The 17,424-nt window shown below is 38.0% G+C and overlaps 1 protein-coding gene across 2 annotated transcripts in view; it reads right to left on the bottom strand.

Annotated features, from left to right (window-relative positions):
* Window positions 1-17,424, bottom strand: part of MTUS2 (microtubule associated scaffold protein 2) — a 726,305-nt gene that overhangs the window by 564,414 nt on the left and 144,467 nt on the right. The window lies entirely within an intron of this gene.

Below are 17,424 nucleotides of genomic sequence, written 5' to 3'. Positions count from 1 at the left end.
TTATATAGTACAGCCCTCCCCAAAGAGCCAGTTATTAAACCTTTAACAACACACTCCCAGCAATAATACACATGAACAAAAGCTCTTGGTGGGGTGGAGTGAGATTCTCAATAATTTTTTAGTGTGTAAAAGTGTCCAAAAACCAAAAAGTTTGAGAACTGACTGACTGGATGATCTCCACTCTGGAGCAGGAGTTCCTAAATTTTGAGTTTCAAGAAAGGTTGTTGTTCAGTGTTTTTCAGTCATGTCCAACTCTCCATAGCCCTATTTGGGATTTTCTTGGCGAAGAAAGATACTGCAGTGGTTTGTCATTTCCTTCCCCATATCATTTGATGGATGAATAAACTGAGGTAAACAGGGTTAAGTGACTTACTCAGGGTCACATAGCTAGTACGTGTCTGAGTCCAGACTTTAACTCAGGTTTTCCTCACTCCAGGTCCAGAACTCCATCACACTGCTGCTTCCAGGACGCTGTCAACCTCCTTCTTCCCTAAGAAGTTTTCTTTTCTTTTCTTTTTTTGATGTTCCAAGTTTTCTGCTTTTAGGATAATCAAAGGTTTTCATAAATGTGAAATGGAGAATTTTTCATGACTGTCTGGAGCTATATGGACATTACCTACTTTTTCTTCTACCCTTCTTCAAATGATTGGAATCAACTCTCCATCACATACTTTCTTCTTCAGATTGCCACTGAATTTTAAAAGATAGCTGTTTCTTCAACACTTCTACAGTTAATTACAGCACTTCTTTGCCATCTATAGAAGGCTGTGGGTCTTGTTTGTTTTGACAAAAGCAAGTGGGTTGTGGGCTTAAAGGTAGAGCTTACATAAATAGAGATATTTTTAGAATTACTTCTTTTTGAAACCTCTAGGGTTGCTTTGGGCTCCTGAACATTATGTTTTTTCTAGCACTCAAACCTTATATACTCTACTTGAAAGTATAAGTAGTCGAAACATTGTGCATTGCTGAATAGGCATGATTTTAGCTGACTCCCTGTACAAGCCAGGCCATCTGGCAAAATCATAAAGAACTTTGCAGAGACCAATTATTTTCTGGATTAATATTGCTGACTGGTTCTTCACAGTGGAGGATGCTAGAGGACTGGAAGGGGAGGGGGTCCACTCTTTCAGAAGAGGGATCATTCATTATTTATGCCTATAAATGTGATAATTCTGTACCCTGGCCCCTACCCCAAATATTGCCATCTGTGTCTAATGCTGTACAATTCAGGATGCATCATGCCACAAAAGACATCTTTGCCTATGCAGATGTAAGAAGCGAAATGTTATTCAAATTCTGTTTGATCTAAGCAGACTTTTCTTTGGAATAAGATGCCTAGATGTAAAATGTTTAGGTACATCTGTTTTTTACACTTTCACATTGAACCCTTCCCCCCAAATAAGCCTTCTCTTCATGTGAATTTTGGGGGTCTAATTATTACCAAAACTATCATTTGGAGAAGAGTTTATTTGGCTATTTGTAAGTGAAAACTGATCTTATTCTAGAAAATCTCTGTCATTTTTTTGTGAAGCATTTTGTTTTCTGAATTTTTTGTTTACATAAAATTATAGTAGTAATAGTATTTTAATATTATTAATATTTTATATGATCTATACACTAAACAATGTAAAGAAACTACCTATGAATCATGTTGTCATACAGTGAATTCTATTCTATGTTCACACAGCTCCTACTATTCTTTTCATTATTAAATACAGCACTGTCTCCATTAGATATTAATCTTATTGCTCTGCCAGTTCTTTTTTTAGTTCGTGAACAAAACAGAGACCAGCTGATTTTTTAAGATTAAAATATCAGATTTCCTTTAGAATGCTTGCTTGTGTCTGTGTCTGGGTTGCTTTATTAACTAAAGCACCATGTTAATGAGGTCGATGTCATGGAAAGTTAATCCCATGTGGACTAGCTAGCTTTCTCTCTTTCATGGTTACAGTTTTCACACTGACCCCAGCCTCCTAGCTCATGTATGAGTGACTCCTTGTCACAAGGGGCATCAGGTCCGAGGTGCTGGCTGACAGCTCAAATCCATCATAGATATTTACAGATCTCTGAGGATAGAAGGTCAATAGCAGGAGCATCTTCATCTGGGAAGGAGGAGGTGATTATTTTGCAGACACTTTGCTCATTTAAACTGTACTATGTAACCTTAAAGCAAGTCATGAAATGATACTGCTTTCTCGTTGCATTCAATGAATCCCCTGTGGAAAACTAAACACGGTTTCTTAGATTGTTTTTTAAGAGAGACACATAAGACTTGGTGAACAATTTCAAGATAGAAACAGGCAATTTGTTTTGATCTACTGCGATGTGTTTTACTGTTAATACAAGGACTTTTGAAATGAAGTACAAAAAAAGTAAATCACAAACTTCTGGTGGTTCTTCAGATGAAACTTCCCTTCCTCTTGAATGAAATGTTCATTGTAAATTGACACATAGATTTTTATTTTTCAAAGCACGTGGTAAAATAAAAAGAACTTTGTGGTCAGACAGAAAACTGGCCCTGATATCTATCTACCATGTGACCCTAAGCAACTGACCCTCTATATCAGTTTTCTCTTCCAAAAAATAGACATTCTCCTCCTTGTTCTACTTACATAAATGGGTCTATCTTGAGGCAAGGACTTTGCAAAATTGAAAGCTCTGTATAAATGTGAGTTATTATGAATAGAAAAGGGACAATTTGGGGGAACAAATTAATAATATCTAAAAAAATGCTATGGGCTGTTTCAAGCAAAGAAGATTTAACTACAGAACAAGATGCCAGAGAGGCAAACAAGAAAATAATTATTCTCATGCTCAAAATCTCTACCTGAAAAATATAGCAGGATGTTAGCCCAGCAGGGTAGGCAATGTAGCTAGTAAAGACACTCTAAAGGGGTGTTGGTTAGGCTACATAGCAGGAAGAGTACATCAGTATTTTTGCCCACATTGATAATTCATTCAACTATGGCATGAGTTCTCAAACTTGTGTGTGTGTATCATAGACCCTTCTGGTAATCTATCTGGTAAATCTGGTAAAGCTTATGGATTCTTTCTCAGAATATTGTTTTTAAATGCATAAAAATGCAAAGGGCTACAAAAGAAATCACCTCAGTTGAATGCAAAAACATTATAAATTATTATAAAACCATTGACAAGCAAGTTCATGGAATTAAGATTAATAATTTTTAAGCTAGGGCAATTAAGGAAAGGTATTGAGAGGAGTTCTCATTTAAGAGATAGAGAAATCAAGTGCAAAGGGAGATAGAGAAGGAATCCGGTAGGAATCTTGATGAACAACCAATAAAAAGTTACCTTAGGGACATTAATTCACTGCTGGTGGGGTTGTGAACTGATCTAACCATTCTGGAGGGCAATTTGGAACTATGCCCAAAGGGCGATAAAAGAATGTCTGCCCTTTGATCCAGTCATAGCACTGCTGGGTTTGTACCCCAAAGAGATAATAAGGAAAAAGACTTGTACAAGAATATTCATAGCGGTGCTCTTTGTGGTGGCCAAAAATTGGAAAATGAGGGGATGCCCTTCAATTGGGGAATGGCTGAACAAATTGTGGTATATGTTGGTGGAATACTATTGAGCTAAAAGGAATAATAAAGTGGAGGAATTCCATGGAGACTGGAACAACCTCCAGGAAGTGATGCAGAGCGAAAGGAGCAGAGCCAGGAAAAGATTGTACACAGAGACTAATACACTGTGGTACAATTGAACGTAATGGACTTCTCCATTAGTGTCAATGCAGTGATCCTGAACAATCTGCAGGGATCTAGGAGAAAAAAACACTATCCACAAACAGAGGACAAACTGTGGGAGTAAAAACACGGAGGAAAAGCAACTGCTTGACTACAGGGGTTATGGGGACATGTCTGAGGAGAGACTCTAAATGAACACCCTAATGCAAATACCAACAACAAGGAAATGGGTTCGAATCAAGAACACATGTGATACCCAGTGGAATCGTGTGTCGGCTATGGGATGGGGGCGGGGGGTTTGGAAAAGAAAATGATCTTTGTCTCCAATGAATAATGTTCGGAAATGACCAAATAAAATAATGTTAAAAAAAAAAGTTACCTTAGTAATGCTGAATCAACTACTCTGCAATCTCCATCGTAACTACCCACTAAAGATTTTATTATGACCACAAATAACTATAGTTTGTAATGAGTCCTTTTGGGGAAACATATATACTGCCTCATAGGATTAAGGGCTCTAAAGGAACTTAAAAATCACCTAATACAACTCCTTCATTTTATAGATTAGGAAACTGAGGTCAAGAATTCAAATGACTTGCCCAAAATTGCAGATCTAGCAAAAAGCCACTGACCCCAAACAAAGCATTCTTTCCACCACATCCTCTTCTTATGTTTTGGAAAAAATAGCTATATAACAGAAGTAGACTGGCCTCTTAAGGACCAGTCCATGCAGTGTGTACAAATATTCGTTATATGAGTCCAGTCCAAATGACTACATGGAAACTGGGGCTGTGTTTATTTCTGGTTGTGACTTAGAGCAAAGGGAGAGAGATATAGACAGAGACAGAGAGGCACATATAGAGATAGAAAGATGAAGAAGTAGATCAACTTTTTTGTATGTCTACCCAGTTCCAGCTCGGCATTCCCTCTCTCATGAATTTCTCTGGCTCCATAGTCAAGTGAGAGAATTTTTATCATCCTTCAGGAGTAGCCCCCAAATTATTGTAGTCTAAAGTAGACTGATTCCAAGTTTCTACCTAGAGCCTTAGACTGAAACTAGATAAACAAATTTCTGTCCAAATCTAATTAAATTTAGACTTATATCTAAATCTCAGAATAGGTACCAGTTCCACGGGCCAAGCTTTGAGTATTTGACTAAGAATGACTTCTTGTAAGTTAGGCCAAAGACCAATCCTAAAATATCTCTTGAATTGGGCCAAAGCACTGGAAGAAAAATTTTAAACCCAAAGGAAAAAAAAACAAATACATTATATTCATATTTTTGTGGTGTATTATTTCCGATAATCTCCAAAACATGAAATTAGCAAACAACTTGTCTTTAAGTAATGCCCCAAAATAAGAGGTTATGACAACCAGAACTATTTCTAATAGTTTTTTCCCTAAGATTTAATCATTTTTGCCTATCTTCCTACTGAAAGAAAAATCCATTTGCTGGGGACAATATTGGCCACCATTCTTGAAATGGATATATAATTAGAGCTTTCACCTTGGCCTACTATTTTGTTATAGTGAAAGCATATTAGTTAATTAATATTTCTGAGGTTACAGGGGAGATCTTCTAGAGCTAGAGCATAATATTTTTTTCCAGAGGTTCCAAAAACTTTTCTGCAAAAGTGACTATGCTTCAGGCTCTATCCACCTATTAAAACACAAAGGGATACATATTTGAACTGGAGCTGCCACATTTTTTAAAAGGTCTTTCAAGAATCAGTTCTCTTGTTTATACCAGCTCTCTTTGTGGTGGCAAAAAACTGGAAATTGAGGGGATGCCCATCAACTGGGGAATGGCTGAATAAATTGGGATATGTGGTTGTGATGGAATACTACTGTCTTATAAGAAATAATGAGCAGGTTGATTTTAGAAAAGCATGAAGGCAATTGGGTGATTCAGTGGATAGAATACTAAGCCTAGAGTTGGGAGGACCAAGGTTCAAATCTTCCTAGCTGTCACTTGTCGGATCTATTCATGGCTTATTAAGGCAACCAAGGGGCTGAAAGACTATTATTACTCCTTTCTTTACAGATAAACTGGAGGATACTCGATTTCAGTTTATCTTAATTACCAGTTTATTTTTAAATTAGGGCCCAAATAATACTTTTTTCTTATACAAATAAATTTTCTGCATAATTCTCACCTTGATTCCCCATGAGTAAAAATTTTTGAAAATGAAGTTGGTTTTAAACAAACAAAGGAAAAAGTTGTTGTTTTTTTTCTTTGCTACTCTTGTGGCATTTCTTGCTAAGTCTTCTGCCTTGGATCCAATACCTAGTATTGATTCTAAGACAGAAGGTAAGGGTTTAAAAAAGAAAAAAAAGATTTGCATGAAATAATGAAAAATGAAACAGAAACAAGAGAAAGGTTATAGCAATATTTTTCAGAGTAACTGTGAACAACTAAGCTATTCTGAGTAATATGAATATCCAAATCGATTAGAAATGATCTTTGAAGGAAGATACTATCTACTTCTAGAGGAAAAACTGACATATGGAAATATGTACTGTATGGTTTCACATATATCTGTGTCAACTACTGGCCTTCTCTAGTAGGGAGTTGGGAGGGAGAGAGGGAAACAACTGAGGAACTCAAAATGTAACCAAAAAAAAAATAAATTTTAAAGACTCAGTTTTCTTTCATCCTTAAATATTAGAATTAAAGGATTCTCCACTTTAGTAATAAATGTTACTGTAGAACTAAGAGAGCAAGAGTTGGGACAGTACTGAAGTTATTACCCCACAAGAGAATGTTAGCTTTAATAAACACATATGGATCATATCCCAAAGTTGTGATATGTAATCAGCTACATTAACCAAAAGGGAAAGTTGCAGACTGGCATACCATAAGGCTATTTCAATTATATTTATGCTCATCAGCTAAGTAGATCTCATACAAATCTTGTTTCCCAAATGAGGATATAAAATATGGTAAGGGGATCAAGAATCATCATGTATTTGGTTCATGAGTGCTACAAAAGAGTCTCATCCCTGATCAGTAAGTATAAGCACTTTAGAACCTCATGGTGGATTTTCAAATCCAAGACAGAGTTTTACAAGAAATGACATTCATGCAGCATTTTTAAGTTTGCAATGCGTTTTATATATGATAAGGAGAGGGACTGGACTTATAATTTAATGAGCCTATGGAGTTCCAGGGGAAGAAAATCCCTCTAGCAATGGGAGTCATTCAGTTTCCTGGAGCACTGAGACATTGTGACTTGCCCAAGATAAGATATGTCAGAGATGGGAGCCAAACCCAACTGGCCTTGGTTCCCAGGCTAGCTTCCAATACTAAGCTTGTTTTCATTCATTGTTTAATTTAATTCAACAAGCACTTGTTAAGCACCTGCTAGCCCCTGGGTAAGCAGAGAGGAAGAGAAGGGAATAATAAACATTAATACAGCACCTACTACCTACCAGGCACTCTTTACAAATATGGGTATCCCTTCCACATTGCAACTTTCCCCATTATGTGACTCTCAAAAATTCTCAGACCCTACTTCGTAAGATTTGGTTAAGACCATTCCCCACTTTAAGCAATGAAGGTACTTGATCAGGAATGTAAAACCTCTACTCCACCCCTACTTAAGCATATTTTAGGGGAAGATAAAGTTGTAAACTCTTTGCTGAACAATGAAAAGTACTTAACCCATACTTATAGTAAGGCAAAAGTCCTTAAGCTGGGCCTATTTTTAGATCTAATACAAAGGGGTGCTAAGTACCTATAAAGGTCAGACAACTTGTAAACTTACAAGTGGCAAGGAGGTGAGAAGTTAATCAGAGATTTTAGTCTACTCAGGTGTGAATTACTCAAAAGTTTAGTCTACTCAAGTGTGAATTAAGAATGGTCAGTCCTTTGGAAAGTGTCTACTGTGATTGGTAGATGTGAGAACTTAGGTGAGGTGACATAGGAGAAAATACCCTTTAAAAGGAGGTCAAAAGAGGTCTCTGAGATTCAGCTGGAAAAAGCTGAATTGGAGGAGGCAGCTGGCCAAAGATGCCTTGAAGGGCTTGATGGCTGAACTTGATTGAGCTAGCTGAAGCCTAACTGGTGTCTCTCTGAACACTAGAATCTTGCTTGGGACAAATCTTGTGTTGAGTTGATAAAAGACTGACTGATCTCTCCCTTAGGGTTTTCAGCCTAGGCTGGCTCATGCTGGCCTAGGCTGGTCTACCCCTTTTCTCATATTTCCTTTTTTTCTCTCTCTCCCTTTCATTAATTCCTCATTTGTATTCATTAAAATCTCTATAAAACCAGCTGACTTGGGTATATTTCATATTTGGGAATTTTTCCCTGGCGACCACTTTATATTTGATTTAAAACAAGACATGGTCTTGAAACCATATTTTCTGCAATCACAATTTAAGCCAAACACTCTTTTATCTGCCACAGTGTATTACTTCCACTACTTTAATTGTAACAATCATGGTTTCAAAATATTGTGGGTCAACATAAGAAATTAAACGGTAATATTTGGGGAGTTTGGCAGAAGCCCCAGATAACACATGAAGATCAGTAGGTGATGCCAAAAGAGTTTAGAAACTCAGAAATGCATAAAATATATGTACAAATTGCATAATGCCAATACAATTTATCTGTTAATAGAATTAAAAAATGTACAAAATCTTTTTTTTAAAGTTAAAATTAATGAAAAGTTAAAGTTTGTGAAAAGAATGTGAAAGCCAGCACATAACATACAAAGGCTAGAAATGTAGATATCATATTGATCTGCCTCTGGCTGATGACCAAATACTTAATCCAAATTTTACAATGAGGTACTGCAAACACCCCATAAAAGAAAAAGAAAAAATTCAGACTTCTTCTCTGGTACAAAAGGAGGACCAAAATTTTTTATGTGATTTTTCTGGTTCACAAGGGTACTGCGCCCCTAACCACTGCAATGTGGAAGGGATTTCTGCATTATCTCATTTGATTCTCATAACAACCCTGCAAGATAGATGATGTTTATATTCTATAGTCAAGAAAACTGGTGCAAATAGAGGCTGTTTGGCCACATAGTTAAAGAGCCTGAGACCAGATATTGAACTTGGGTATTTCTGACTCTAAAATTCAATCCACTTTACCACCTAGCTTCCAAAGACATAAAAGTAAAACATACTTGCTCTTTTTTGTTTTTAACTTTCTATCTTAAAGTCATGTGTATTAGTTCCAAGGAAGAAGAGCAGTAAGAGTAATGTAATAGGGGTTAAGTGACTTGCTCAAGGTCACACAGCTAGGAAGTATCTGAGGTCAAATTTGAACCCAGGACTTCCCAACTCTAGGCCTGGTTATCAATTCCCTGAGTCATCCAGCTGCCCCCAATTTTTGCACTGAAGGAGCTTACATTCTACAGGGGATAAACAGCATGTAAAACTAAAACATGTCCAAAGTGAATACAGAAGATGGGAAGGGCACGATTAACAATCAGAGAGATCTTGAGAGGCTTCTTGTAGGAAATGGCTCACTAGCTGACCCTTCCACAAGGCAGCTACAAGGAGGGAGAACATTCCAGGTGTGTAGAGACAGAATGGGCATTTGCTCCTCACAATAACTCTCTGAGTTAAATCAGTCTAAATAGTAAGCCATGTTTGATATGACTGAGGCACCATCAGACAAACATCCATTGGCTCCAATCACATAAAATAATTTAGCTGCACAGACTGTGAGACAGTGCTCTGGTAAAACTCCACATTGCATAGACAAAACCAAAGTAACTAAAATTAGAAGAGAAACAACAAACTGGAGGGGGGAAGTTTTGTAGGAAGTGTCTCTGACAAAGGCCTCTTTTCTGAAATGTATAGAGAACTAAGCCAAATTGATAAGAATACAAAGCATTTTCCGATTGATAAATGGTCAAAGGAAGCAACCAGGCAATTCTAAGATGAAAAAATTAAAATGATTAAAATGATCTTTAGTCATATGAAAAAAAATTGCAAATCATTGCATGCAAAACATGCAAATATTAGAGAAATGCAAATTAAAGCAACTTTAAAATATCAACCTCCCACCTATCAGGCTGACTAATATGACCAAAACAAAACAGAAAATGATAATATTAGAGGGGATGTGGGAATTTGATAGCACTAATACACTATTGGTGGAGCTGGGAACTCATCCCAATCATTCTAGAGAGCAATTTGGAACCAAGCCCAAAGGGCCATAAAATTGCTTTTACACTTTGATCCAGTAAAAAAAAGGACCTATTTGTACAAAAATATTTATAGCAGTTCTTTGTGGTGGCAAAAACTGGAAACTGAAAGGGTTGTCCATCAATTGAGGAAATGGCTGAACAGGTTGGGGTATGTAGTTGTAATGGAACACTACTATTCCATATGAAACAACAACACTATGATCATAAAAAACCTCCAAAGACACATATGAAGTGATGCAAAGTGAAGCAAACAAAACCAGGAGAAAGATGTACTCGGTAAAAACACTAATGTATGATGATTAACTGTGAATGAATGAACTATCATCAGCAATGCAAGAACCTCAAGAAATTCATGACAAAAAGGCTATCCAACAATAGAAGGAACCAATAGTCTGAAGGCAGCTTAAAGCCTACCATTCTTCACTTTATTCTCTCCATGAATTTCTTTCTAGTGCAAATGATCTGATACAAACTGTACAACAAAGACAGGCAATGATTCCTGACTTAGGGACAGATGTTTTCATCTCATTTCAGAGAAACAACAGACATATCAGGTAAGCAACTTGCATGTAGCCTGGACCCAGTTAACCTTTAATTTAATTTAATTTAATTTAATTTAATTTAATTTTTCTCTCCTAAAAATGCTTTTCTGACAGCATTTTGTTTTGTTTTTACAGGGAACTGGTTTTATTCGAAATATCCAATTTATAGAGTCTGGAAAAGTGTTTCTCAATAAAGAAGTAAAACCTTAAAAAAAGTTTTCAAAGCAAGAGCAGAACCAATAAGCACCGGGTCTCCTGACTCTCAGTCAAATGTCTTTGTCAATGGCTTCCAAAAGAAGGAAGAATAAATGGAGAGTGAAAGTCAGGGAGAGAGATGAGATCTGTCTTCACTAAATTACCACCCATGTGATTTTCTTAATACTGATGGTGATTTCCAACAGCTATCCTATAGTTGGGATTAAAGAGCTTTGAAGGCTTTTGAATAGTTCTGAAGCTCATTTTAAGTAACCAAGGATAGCATCTCCATCCTCTTACATTTCAGGCTGAGATACAACTCAGAATTGAGGCAAATAATTAAAATCAGATCCATTCAAAAGCAGAAAAGAATTTTATCTGCCTTTGTGAATTTATAGTGTACAAATCCAGATTTTAGTACATTGTTACAGTAAAGGATAATTGAAAAAAAATTAGAAAGGTCATGTCAACTGGCTACACTGACATACTATATATAGATACCAAATAGAACAGAAAAACATCTTGCTTTGTCCTATTTCAGAGCATCAGTATCCCTTCCCTCCATCAGCAGATGGAAGTCATTGCAAGGGAAATGAAGACAGCTAGCAGAAAAGCAGAGGTAGACATTGATGTGAGGGAGGGAGGGGAAAGGGGAAGAAAGTGATTTGGCTTAGAAATGCTTCTTTCAGACATACTCTAAGTATCTTGGGAAGATGTCAGCGAGTTTCACTTTGAAAGCTATTTCCTCATTGTGAAAGCAGAGTTGATACTAAATTTGGGTTAGACTAAAAGTTTATTCAAAGAAAACCAATGCCCATATTTATTTAGTCTTTGCTGCACACTTGGTTTTAGGGGTTGGAGATGAAAATGACAAGAAATCAACAACAAAAGAAATGGAGCTATTTCACCAAAGTTCTAGAAAGTAAGAAAAAAGAACAAGGATGTAGATTTGATGATAGTCAAGAGACCAGGCTAGTGAGTGTTTTAATCATATTTTAATCATTTTCAATCTGCCTGGCTCAAGAACCTACTATGGCTCCCCAATAGTTATTGTGTGAAATCCAAATGCTCAGTCTAGTATACAAAGTTCCCTATCATCTGATCATTTTCCCATCATCTCTCACTTATAATGACTTTAGGGCAATATTCTTTCTTTTTTTAAAAGCCCTCACCTCTCATTTTTGTATTAATACTGTGCATTGGTTCTGTAAAATGGAAACTTGAATCCAGGACTTCAATCCCCAGAAGTCCTTGCTCCACTTCCCCAGAATGCTTTGTAATATCACTGAATTCTCACCTGGACCAAGATCAGATGGGGTATTTAACCTGATTGGAAAGGCTTTTGGGTCTTGTCTTCCTGTCTCTGCTGGCAAACAGACGCGTCTAATGATGTAAGTGAAATTTGGGTGGGCCTCATGGCCCACCTAGCACGTGCTTCTCTTGCTTGTATTTTCTTTAACCCTTGACCTTTAATAAACCTCATAAAAATAATACTCCTTGCAGAGGGAAACTAATTTCTACCTGCCTCAGTTTCCCAAAATTTTAATCTTAACAGTTCTAAGGGAGAAGAGAGATAAGGGCTAGACAACAGTGGGTTTAAGTGACTTGCCCAGGGTCACACAGCTAGGAAGCATCTGAGTTCAAATTTGAACCCAGGACCTCCCATCTCCTGGCCTGGATCTCTGTCCACTGAGTCACCTAGCTGCCCTCCACAATATTCTGTTCCTGTGTGTGTCATACTCAGCCCTCTCCTTGCAAGCTATGTCTACATGGCTCCTCCTCCCTAGAATGTTCTCCTGCCATATTGTTTCTCCAGTTCAGATCCTCTCCCTCGGTTCAACTGATGTTTCAAGGTGAGTGAGTGATTCATGATGAAATAAAACCTCATCATTCGCTCCAGCCCCCATTCTTCTTTCCCTCTCCCAAACAGCCTCCTAGGTAGTGCAGTGAATAGAGAGATGGCCCTGGGGTCAGGAAGACCTGAGTTCAAATCCAGCCTCAGACACTAACTGGTTGTAGGATCTGAGCAAGCCATTTTACCCTATTTGCCTCGGTTTCCTTATCTGTAAAATGAGTTGAAGAAGGAAATAGTAAACTGCTCTAGCATCTTTGCCAGGAAAATCTCAAATGGGGTCATGAAGGATTGGACACGACTAACTGATGAAACAACAATAATATCTCACTCTCTAAGCACTCTACCAGCTGGCCCTTTCCTATATGTCTAGTCTTTCAAAACATTATTTCCTTTCCATATTCTTACAGTTTACTCCTCTGCTCATACTCCAGGGACGCTGGCCTCCTTGCTTTTCCTTGCACAAGACACTCCATCTCCAGACGCCAGCATTTTCCCTCACTGGCCCTGCTTTCCTTCTTCACCTGTGTCAGGCTTCTGGACTTCCTTCAAATCTCAGCTTCTGCAAGAAGCTTTTCTCAGTCCCTCTCAAGGCTAGAGCTTTCTCTCTGGGAGTATTTCCAATTTACCTTTCTATGGCTTGTATGTATGCAGTAGTTTATCATCAGAATGGGAGACCCTTGAGGGCAGGGGGCCCAGTGCTGAGCAGAACGCCCAAGACAAGATAAGCTTAATCAATGCTTATTGTCCAGAGAAAGAGCTGCTGAGTCCCATGGAGGCAGATCCCAGCAGAGTATTTGCGATTTTATTTGGGGCTTCTAGCTTTCTGTGAGTGTGCTCTTACAACAATGACCCAAATGGAAGGGGGGTTTGCATGATAATAAAAAGTAAATTAAAATAAATACTCATTGACTTAATGACTAGATTTCACATGTTTTGTTGTTCAGTTGTTCAGTAATGTCCTACTCTCCATGATCCCATTTGAGGTTTTCTTAGCAGAGATACCAAAGTGCTTGTCATTTCCTTTTTAAGCCATTTTACAGACTGAGGAAACTGAGGCAAAACAGGGTTCCGTGATTTTCCCAGGATCACACAGCTACTTTGTGTCTGAGGTCAGAATTGACTTAAGGAAGATGAACCTTCCTGACTCCAGGCACCTCACCACCTCGCTGGCCCCTCTACATTCCAGCTCACCTGGCTTCCGCCCTGACTGCTCTCTTTCTCTGGGAACGGTTTCCCTCTTTGCCCTCCCCTCTTGGATTCTCTGACTGGTTTCAAGAAAATGTCATCTATGACGTGAGGATGATGTACGCAGTCCTTACAGTGGCTAGTGCCTTCCCTTCCCATCCACTGTACATCTTGTGCATACATATTTATATATTATATATAATATAAACACACCTAAACGTATTTGGAGGGCTATATACTGATATATACCTACATCCCTTGCAGATATAACTAAAGGGGGGGTGTGTGTATGCAATATATATCTAAAACCTATTTTTAGGCTTATATATATATTTTTACATATTATTATATGTTTATTTTTATATTATATTATATATTATACACACACATCTATGCTCGTAGATAATATCTTTACTATTAGAATTTAAGCTCCTTGAGGACAGGGATTTTTTTTGTATCTCTAGCACTTACCGTAGTGCCTGGCACACCGTAAGTGCTTAATGGATACTCGTTGATGCATTGATGGATCAATCCTAGGCACATTCTCTGGATCAGGGGTAAAAGACGGCATACCATTCCCTGAAATCTGTGTCAAGGGGAGGAGTTTGAGATCGAAGTCCAGCCTCTCTGAGGTGGACCTACTAGTTCATGCAAAGTAAACCCCCTTCATGCCTTGGTAGACATTTCGGGTCTGTAGCCACCCAAAACAGCCTCCCTCATAGGAAAGTCTCTTAACTTAGCCAGACTGGCCCTGGAGCTGTCTATCACCATGAGAGCCCGAAGCCCTTCCAACTTGGGAGTGGCAGAGCTGGCCCACATTTCAAGAACTTGGAGTCACTCAAGTGCCTTAAAATCAAAGGAAGTCTTCAGGGGAGACTGACGGGAAGTAGTGCAGTGGGTTAGGAGAAGAAATGAACAGGAAGAAGCAAAGTAAGAAAAAATAACAAAGGATACTTTTCTATCAAAGTGAGAGTTATTAAATCATCACAAAACTGTTTATGAGGCTTCTATGTGGTGCTGAACCTTCATTTATCAAAAAGCCTCTCATTGGATAAAACACATTGTCTAGTGTATTTTTTAAAGTATCCATCCTGAATTTATTTCTATGTCTGCTTGCATCGTGTATCACTATGATTCGGTGAGTTTTCATATATGCACACCAAGTTGTTATTTTTCTTTGCATTGGATCTGTGATTTCACTGGGGTAGAGTGAAAAACTTATGCTGCCAGTGCATGCTGGCACCTTCCTCTGCGATTTATATTCTCATTGAGCTGCGTAGGACACTGAAAAGTAAGTGATTTGCCTAGAGTTGACACATCTAGTATGTGGTAGAAGTGAGACTTGAATTCAAGTCTTCCTTACTTTAAAGCCAGATTTCTATTGACTATTCTGTGCTGTCTCTCTAATTCTATTATATTAAATATATAGAAACTAAGTTCATAAAAAGAAACAAAATTGGAGGTTGGGGTGGGAGGAAGCTTGGGAGATGGCAAGGGAAAATGTTCTTTGATCTTGCATTTTATCATTTAAAAAATTAACATATGGGAAAGTAAGAATACTCATTTCTTTTATTTATTTATTTTATTTACTTCTGCCCTAATAGCAACTCTAAAACAGAAAGGTAAGGGCTAGGCAATGGGGGTGAAGTGACTTGACCAGGGTCACACAACTAGGAAGTGTCTGAGGCCAGAGTTGAATCCAAGTCCTCCCTGCTCCAATCTTGCTATAGTCACTGTGCCATCTAGCTGCCTCTCATTACTTTTTTTTTTATCTTATAATAAATAATTTATTTTTAATGATTAATTCATTCTGAACTTAAATATCAATAAAATAAAGATTTCCATATGCATAATAGGAGAGTAAAAAGAGGATTAAATATAAAACTATGAATCTCTACTAGGTTCAACTTGCTATTCTTTTTTAAGCATATGATAAATTCAATATCTCATTACTTTTAAAGAACAAAAATATTGTACTCTGCACCCTTTTGAATGTAAGGAACATTGGATAGGGAATCAGAGAAGAGAGTTTCTAGTCCCAAAACCATTTGAAAATTGTAATGAGCAGAATCTATAGTGGATTCAGCACTGTTCATGTGTCTCAACCCTTCCAGTAGAATGGAAATACTTCAAGGACAGGGAACTTTCTCCCCCTTTTCCTTCAAATATCCAACAAGGCTTTATGAGCTTGTTCAAAGAGCAAAGACACTGAATCAGGCCACTGGGGATACTTTTGATATTTTATTCCTTCTATGACCTCATCAATATGGGTACTTCCTCCAGCAACATTTCTGACCCGCTACAGACTACAAAAACAAATAACTTTCTGAGACCTCTCTTTAAAAGAAGAGTAAATAGTTCATGTAAAGTATTTTTCTCCAGTGTTCTTGTTGTTGAGTCATTTCAGGTGGGTCTGACTCTTCCTGACCCCATTTGGGGTTTTCATGGAAAAGATAATGGAATAGTTTGCCATTTCCTTCTCCAGCTCATTTGACATATAAGAAAACGAAATCAAACAGAGTTAAATGACTTGCCCAAGGTCACATGGGTAGGAAATGTCTGTGGCTAGATTTGAACTCATGAAGATGAGTCTTCCTTATTCCAAGCCATCTAGCTCCCAACAACAATAACAATAAAATGCAGTGGCTCGTTGGAAAAAAAAAAAGGATCTTGTGCCATGCACATTGGGTTTACGTTGGACAATCTTGTAGTAGTTGCAAACAAGGTTTCTGGGGCAATGGCACTGAGTAAGTGATGATCACAACTCCAAGTGGAAAAGCTTAATCAAAAGTTAATTTTTTTTCCCTTAATATACTACTTAGAACAGTATAGACCCAGCTGACAACTCAGCACAGATGGGTTTTCGCTGGGATGCTTGTTATGTTTTTAGGATGTGTTACACTCAGCAAACTTGCCCTAGATACGATAGTTTCCAAGAGACTTATGCAAATAATTGGTTAAAGGCTAAAATTAGAGCTTGTTCCAATGCTGCTTACACACATGCATATCACACAAAGGCAGAACTGTGTGTGCATGCTAAATGACATACACTGAATCTGCTGGGCCAGAAAACAGCTGACATCATGTTAAACAAGTGTTCAAGAGAAGTGAAGACACCTACCAAAAAAAGATGTCCACCTTCTCTTCCAAGACTGCTTGACCCATGAAGAAGGTCTTGGGATCACCCACCCAAAAGACGACTCTCTTCATCTTCCAAACAAAGAAGAGACTCTATGAACAGTCATCTTACAAATCTGTGTATATCCTGGAACACGGATGGACAGATACAAAATTCTAGACTAAGGACTCCTCTCAAACTTAAATATCCTGGAGTGTCTCTGTTGGTCGCTCATGCTTTTCTTCCTTCCCAATCACGAGTTTCTTCCTTAAATATCACTCACCTTTTCAATAGGCTCCAATAATTCCCTCCCGTTTCCCAAATCAAATACAAACTCCTCTCCTTGGCATTTACTAAGCTTCATAATCTACCTCTCCCAGCTTTAGCTGACTTTTCTATTAAGAAGTAAGTAAGGGATAGAGTAAATGGATTAGCCTTAAGAGTGCATTGCAATCCTTCCCATCCTTTATCACAGGAAGAAAGGAGGAGAATCTGGATACAAGCCCTGAGGAGAGTCTGGAAGGAAGAAGAGGATCTTGGGGTTTGACTGTTTTTAACTGTCACTGCTGTTTTGGCTGAGCTCGAGGGAGGATCTTTGCTCTGGCATTTCCCCTTGGGAATGCTCCTCTTGTGGAAAGGTTAGGGATTCCTGGGT

This window comes from Monodelphis domestica, chromosome 4, assembly GCF_027887165.1.
Source record: "Monodelphis domestica isolate mMonDom1 chromosome 4, mMonDom1.pri, whole genome shotgun sequence".
Taxonomy (NCBI): Eukaryota; Metazoa; Chordata; class Mammalia; order Didelphimorphia; family Didelphidae; genus Monodelphis; species Monodelphis domestica.
The sequence above is the reverse complement of the archived record's forward strand: the minus strand, read 5'-3'. Positions and strand labels throughout refer to the sequence as shown.